At 44.6% G+C, this 7,584-nt stretch overlaps 1 pseudogene; it reads left to right on the top strand.

Moving 5' to 3' along the window:
- Window positions 1-690: 690 nt before the first annotated feature.
- On the top strand, window positions 691-1,157 carry LOC112623596 (annotated as a pseudogene).
- The last annotated feature ends 6,427 nt before the right edge of the window (window positions 1,158-7,584 follow it).

Genomic DNA, 7,584 nt, shown 5'->3' with positions numbered 1-7,584 from the left:
CAAAGACATGGAATCAACCTAAATGCCCATCAATGGTAGACTGGATAAAGAAAATGTGGTACATATACACCTTGGGGGGAATACTATGCAGCCATAGAAAAGAATGAGTTCATGCCCTTTGCAGGGACATGGATGGAGCTGGAGATCATTATCCTTAGCAAACTAATGCAGGAAAAGAAAACCAAATACTGCATGTTCTCACTTACTTACAAGTAGGAGCTAAATGATGAGAATACATGGATACAAAAAGGGGAACAACAGACACTGGGGCTTACCTGAGGGTGGAGAGTGGGAGGAGGGAGAGGAGCAGAAAAGATAACTACCTGGGTGATGAAATATTCTGTACAACAAACTCCCATGGCATGAGTTTACCTATATAACAAACCCGCACTATTGAGTCAGTAGCTCCCACTGGTCTCTCTTCCTTTCAATCCTGGCTCAATATTGTCTGTCTTTATATTTCTACCGGAATAATTTATCTGAAACAAAAATCTGATGAAGTCATTCTCCTTAAAAATCATTGATAGCTACAGCATAATAAATACAAAGTTATTTAACATAGTATATACAGCCGTCTGTGATCCACCCACTGTTTATCTTTTCCTTTCTGTCCCTTGTCACAACTTGTGTTAAAGTTATATTCCATTTCTGGTTCTAGGTGCTTCAAGAGCTGTGGCTTAAAGTGCAGACATGGCCAAGTCCGAGAACCACACCACACACAACCAGTCCCGAAAATGGCACAGAAATAGCATCAAGAAACCCTGAACACAAAGATACAAATGTCTTAAGGGAGTGGACCCCAAATTCCTGAGGAACAAGTGCTCTGCCAAGTAGCACAAGAAGAAGGGCCTAAAGAAGATGCAGGTCAACAGTGCCAAAGCCACGAGTGCACGTGCCGTGGCTATCAAGGCCCTCATAAGCCCAAGGAGGTTAAACCCAAGATCCCAAAGGGTGTCAGCTGCAAGCTCAATCGACTTGCCTACATTGCCCACTGCAAGCTTAGGAAGCATGCTCGTGCCTGCATTGCCAAGGGGCTCAGGCTGTGCCAGCCAAAGGCCAAGACCAAGGACCAAACCAAGGCCCAGGCTGCAGCTCCAGCTTCAGTTCCAGCTCAGGCTCCCAAGGGTGCCCAGACCCCTACAAAGGCTTCAGAGTAGAGATCTTGGTCTGCCAACGTGAGGACAGGAGGACTGGGGTGGCCCCCCTGGGTTGCTGTCTGCATGGGGCTGGTGTCTTCCCGTGATATTTGTACAAATAAACCTGAGGTAGGATTTTTTTTTTAAGTTATATTTCAGTAATGTTGCCCTCTTATGCAACCCTCCTCCTCAAAACAGACACTTACCTAGCTGCCTCACATAAAGAGCCTTTTTTTCCTTCAATTTCCTGTCTGTCTGAAATACTTTTATTAACTGCCACTCCTAAATTCTGGTCCCAAATTACCTCCTCTTTGAAACCTATCCTGCTTCACCACTCCCAAAAACTCAGCTAGCGCCCCCAATTCTGGGATCTCATTGTACCCTTTGAATGCCTGTATCCCTATACTTACTACATTGTATTGAAAAAAAAAACATACTTATGGATAATTCCTCTCTCTATTCTTAGCAATTCTAGAATTTGGAGTCTGTCCGAACTGTCTTGCTACCTCAGCACAGAAGGTATTTAATGTGTTGAGTAGCATCATCCCACTCTCCAGTATGTCATAACGTTTACGTTCTTTGTTGTACAGAGAAGTTCTGGCTTTAGCAATGGAAGGAAGCTACTCCTCTTCGCTTCTTCCTCACCGAATAACTCTAACTGGCACCAAGAAACCCAGTTCTCTAACCATGAAGACACCAAAACATTGGGGAGCCATGTTGGACCCAGTAATTCAGTTGTATGGGCACAGCCAAACTCCCTGACCTCAAAGCAGTGTTTATATATGGACAGACTGGCTGATAATCAAACTGAAGGGCTGTTGGCTTTTTTGTGTTCAGGGGTATAAACTATGTGAGGGTGACAGGTAGGCAAAAAACCAAGCAGCAGCCATTCTGCATGTGAAAATGGTGTGGCAGTACCTGGTATGACACCTGGGGAGGTATATTGGTGTTGTTCCTGAAACTTGGAAATCTGGAATGTTATGTGGCTCCCTCAGCAACAGATGATACTTTGGGGGAGCTTATAGTTGAAGATGACAGTTTACTAATACCTTACAATCATTAAATGCATCTTATGTGCATGCAGATTTGCTCTGTGGACTGAAGATGAAATCCCTCCAGTCCTTAGTTGTATTAGTCTTCTAGCACAGTTGAGATAAGAGCTAGGGAGAAAAAGGAGTAAAGGTTTCTTCTGCACTTAGTATGAAATCCAAAGTCCTTCACATGGCCAATAAAGCCTTGGAAAAAATCTCTCTCCCATCACCTTGTTCCAAAACCCTTCCATTTCTTGCTCCTTCATCCCTAGTCAACTGTGTTTCCACCACACTGGCTTTTTTTTTTTTTTTTTTTTTTAACTCTTTGTCATTCCTCCCACTGAATTAGTGGTGACTGAGTTGACCAAAAGAATATGGTGGCGGTAACACTGTGCCATTTCTGTGCTTTGCGATTAAAAAGACTAGTAGCTTCCATCACATCCCCATGGGAACACAGCCTCCATGCTGGAGGAAGCCCAAGCAGCCATGTGGAGAGGCCTGTGAAGGAGAATCAAGGCCCCTGATATCTTAAGTCACATCGTAGGGGCTGACAATTAGTCAGCAATAGACACTTAGAAGGTCCTCACACCTCCCAAGCTCTTTTCTGTCTCTAGGCCCTGGAACAGGTCCTTTCTCTTCACAGAATAATTCTTCCTTTTGTGTTTGCTCTGACATGTCTGCTCATTTTCATTTTTGTCACCTCTCTACAACAGTTGATCCTAAAAACAACTTATCAAAGCTGGCTTTCTGTTTTAATCTCTGACTTGTCACTTACTTTTGGACCTTGGGCAAGTTACCCAATCTCTCTGAACCTCAGCTATCTTTATCATTAAAATGGGAGTATTGATGATACTTACCTCCCAGGCCTGTGGATGGGATGAAATGAAATAATGCATGCAAAGTACTGAGTGCAAGATTTAGCATGTAGTGGTGCTTCATAATCATAAACAGTGTGGTTGATCTCAGCCTGAGAGAGAATCATATTTGGAATCTTCTTTAGTTTCCAGGCCTTGTGGAAGTATTATGCATATCGGAGGGAAAGAGAAGTGGGTGGTTCTGAAAACATTTGTTATCCTTGGATGAGAACAGCTAAGCGTCATCTATATTGATGGTCTTCAGGCCCTCAAGTGGCTTTGAGACTGGAGATGAACATGGCTCTTCTTATTAAAAGACCCAGGTCTGGTGTGGGGTTATAATTTTACCATTACAGCCCTAGTCATCTCCTTCTATTTGCACGGTTCTTGTCCTACACTGAACAGGAGAGCCCAGGGAAGCTAATGATCCTCATTTGTATCAGTTAGGGTCTCAACCTGCTCTGAAATGTTCTTCATTAGGCTTGTGAGCTGTATTTATTTTCATTACTCTTGTGCTTGCAGGACCGTTTGCTGCTGCCTTTTTCTGTACATTTCTCCCTGCAGAGCTCTTCTGCTGTGTGAGAAATGCATCTTCTTATCTCTTCCTGTGCCTTTCATTCTGTTTTTATAGAACACATGGCTGTCCTCATCACTTACATACACGTACTCCCTAGAACCACGTCTGGCCTTAGGACGTTTGGGCCAGAACATCTGTGAGGTCCCTTCTACCTCTGAGGGTGCCCTGCCCACTGTCTTCCACTCATTTTAGTGCATCGTCCCAGTGGTCAGCTTCCCATAATTGTTGAAAGTTTGAACCTTTAAGCAGCTCTGTTCTATGGGATGAACTCCCAAGCCTACCGTAGTTGAGCTAGAGAGAAAATATTTGATTGGAAAAAGGTAATTTTCCCCTTTTTAGAGCCATCAGACAACTAATAAACAGTCATGAATGTCTTCTAATTTCTCGGTGTGTGTGCAGTCTTTGGCAAGAGAGACATCAACTCAATATGCATAAAAATCAAAGGCACAGTGGCCTTGGAGCTCTGGCTTCACCTGTAGAAAAGAAGAAGTTTGGGATCTAGATGATGTGTGTTCAGACCAGGGTAGTCGAAATTCTCCCAGAACCTGGTTAGGTGCACTTACATTAGCGTTTCGCATCTCACAGGAAGGTCCCTGTGCTCCTGCTAATCACAAATGGCCCTGCTGAGAGCAGCAGCATCACAGAGAACCACTGAGCAGGAAACAGAACTCTCCTTCCAGGTGCCATTGTGAAATACCAAACACATTTGGTATTTACTACAGCCCTCGCTCCCACGTGGTCTTCTCACAGTAACAAGTGTAATTCTGCTAGTAACTGTTTTGGTAAATGAGTCATATTGTAGCAATCTTCATGAATCAAAGATAATTATATTTTTACTCAGCTAGCACTGGTTAAGAAAACTCTCTCATTCTTCAATTAGTTGTCTTTTCACTGTCGTATTTATCTAGAGGCCCTTCCGCATAATTTCAACCTAGTTCCTTGCTCCCTTCTCCCTGTTAACGCCTTTTTGATTTGCATGCCTCCCCACGTTATTGTGTATATTCTTTATCATTGTTCTTTTTTTGTGTGTGTGTGTATATATATATATATATATATTCTTAGGAAACCACTGTGGTGGATTAAACAAGGCTTGCCTGGAGGGGACAGAGATAACAGTATTCCATAGCTGGGAGAGTTATTTATAAACCATGACGTTAGGTTTTCATTCTACAAAGAGGTTATTGTTCACATCTCATCTGCCTTCTATTAACTTAAAATCTTACTCAGAATGACCAGGGAGTTGAAATTGAATTGCCATTAATTATTACTACGGTTTTTGAGTGTAGGTACCAGAAACTTTGTCAAGAGCTTTAAACGTTTAGTTCCTGACGGGTCACAATGACTTCCTAATTAGTGATTATTTTCTTCATTTAACAGATGAGCAAACCGAAGCTTAGAGGTTAAAGAATTTGCCCAAGGTCCATGGTGGCTCACGCCTGTAATTCCAGCACTTTGGGAGGCCAAGGCGGGCGGGTCACAAGGTCAGGAGATTGAGACCATCCTGGCTAACTCAGTGAAACCTCATCCCTACCAAAAAATAGAAAAAATTAGCCAGGCACTGTGGTGGGCACCTGTAGTCCCAGCTACTCGGGAGATTGAGGCAGGAGAATGGCGTGAACCTGGGAGGCAGAGCTTGCCACGAGCCAAGATTGCACCGCTGCACTCCAGCCTGGGTGACAGAGCGAGACTCCATCTCAAAAATAAATAAATAAATAAATAATAAGATAAAATAACAAAGAATTTGCCCAAGGTCACGCAGCTGTGACACAACTATTAGAACCTAGTTCTAATTCTAACATCTCTTATGTACTGCCTACCTCATAACCTTCTTGTCTTAGCTCATTTGTCTGCTATAACAACATATCTCAGACTGGGTAATTTATAATTGGTATATTAACTTCTCACTGTTCTGGAGGCTGGGAAGTCCAAGATCACGACGCTGGTGGTCTCTGTGTCTGGTGAGGGTTGGCTCTCTTCTAAGCTAGTGTTTTTTTTTGTAACATCTTCACATGGCAGAAGGGCAGAAAGGGCCCTGTATGAAGCCTGTTTTATGAGAGCCTTAATTCCTTTCATGAGTGTGGAGTCCTCGTGACCTAGGTGCCTCCTAAAGGCCCTATCTCTTAATACGACTGCAATGGGGATTACATTCCCACATGTATTTTGGAGGGACACAAACATTCCAACCATAGCACTACTCCTACTTGTCCAGCATAGTACACTGGGACTTGAAAGTCATTTTTCTGCTCTTGCCCAGTTTCAAGGTGGACACAGAATCATCAGACTTCAGATCTTCATCTCTGGAGTCAGCCGCGGTCTGCTCCAGGCCATATCACTGGGGGACAGACAGAGGCTGAGGCAGGACCAGGCCTCTCCAGCTTCTATGCCTTCACCCACACTTCTTTTCCTGAATGTACCTGGGGACTCCGCAAAATGTGATTTCAGGTCAGTTTGTCTCTGAGGCCTTTAAGCTCATATCTTGTGCCCTGCTGTCTTCTTCATGGTCCTTACCTTTCTAAAAACCACCCATGGCAGGCCACACTGTCTGGAGATTCCAGTGTGTTTGACCTGGGGTGGGGCCCAGGCATCAGGTGGTTCCATTGTGTAACTCAAGCAGTGTTTCTCAAACTTCAACAAGCACAGAAATCACCTGGGTTCTGATTCGGTAGGCCAGGTGGGGTCTGAGAGTCTGCATTTCTAAGAAGCTCACAGGGGCTGTGAGGCCTGAGAGATTCAAATTAGGTTTTCTGCAGTGTGGCCCAGGCATCAGCATTTTTACCCCCACTCACCGCCCAGTGATGTTAACAAGTGGCCCAAGTTGGTAACTCCTCTTGTGGACTCTCCACTTCGGTGTCTCTCCATCAGAAACAGTTGTCAGCTGTGTTATATTTCCAGGGCAAAACATGAACCCTCAGAATCGGGAGGATTTTTCTGGGTATCCAACCTCTTTGGATTCCTACATCCAACACTGATTCCTATCTAAGACATGCCTTTCCACCAGACCTTGATCAATGCATGGCTCCAAAAGGCTCAACTGTTTACCTGCTTAGGTGACCTTGGGCAAATCTGCCCACCACGCTGGATCTCAGTTTCCTTACTGTCAGTAAAAGAGAGTTGAAACAAATGCTAATCATTTCTCTCAGGCACTCTCGGTTATATCAGAACAGGGCACCATCCTTCTCCTGGGGAAGATTCAAGATCGTTGCTGCTTTGGGAAGGTGGGGCTGTGAGGCTATTAGAGCTCATTGTGTGGATGGGAGGACAGGTTGAAGGAGGAGGTGGTGGCTGCCGGCTGGGCCTCCCTTCCAGCTGGGAATCCTTCACCCCATCACACAGCCAGCTTAGAAATAGACCAAGGAAAGCCTCAAAGCCACTCACAGGACAATCACTTGGACCTCAAGGAATATCTGCCATGGAATATTATAACAGAAAAAGACCTGTCAGCTCCTCAGTCATTCTCCAAGGTGATATTAACTCGAGGGCATCTGCAAAGAAGCCTCTTTACTTGCTTCTCCATCTGGGAGCCGCCCTGGCTGCATCAATTCCTCCCCTTGAAACCAGCAAGCTGGCGGATGGATGTGACTGCATGGCTTTCCAGGGAATTCTCTGAGTATCTTTCATGTCAGTGATATCTGTGAGAAACAGGAAACTGTTTTCCCATCTCATTCACATAATAGATAAGATGAGAAATTAGCTGCTGGATGAGCAACCTGGGGGCTGTTCATTTTGTCACAATAAATAAGGTTCTGCTCATGCTGGCGCTGCCTACTAGCACATTTCCTGGTGCGCGGTGCATGCTGCACTTTCTCATTTCAGAGCCTCTCAGCCTCATCCTTACTGACGGCTCCTGTTCTGTTTTTTCCCCTCTCATCCTGCTAAAGGCTTCCCCAACCCAGAGACCTCTGAATCTGTGGAGTTTTGTGGCCACTTAAAACTTTGCCTCTGAGCAACCACAGGGACCCCCTTTCCCAAAACACCTTTCCCACACC

This window comes from Theropithecus gelada, chromosome 4 (genome assembly GCF_003255815.1).
Source record: "Theropithecus gelada isolate Dixy chromosome 4, Tgel_1.0, whole genome shotgun sequence".
NCBI lineage: Eukaryota > Metazoa > Chordata > Mammalia > Primates > Cercopithecidae > Theropithecus > Theropithecus gelada.
Note: the sequence above shows the minus strand (reverse complement) of the source record. Positions and strands in the feature narration are given on the sequence as shown.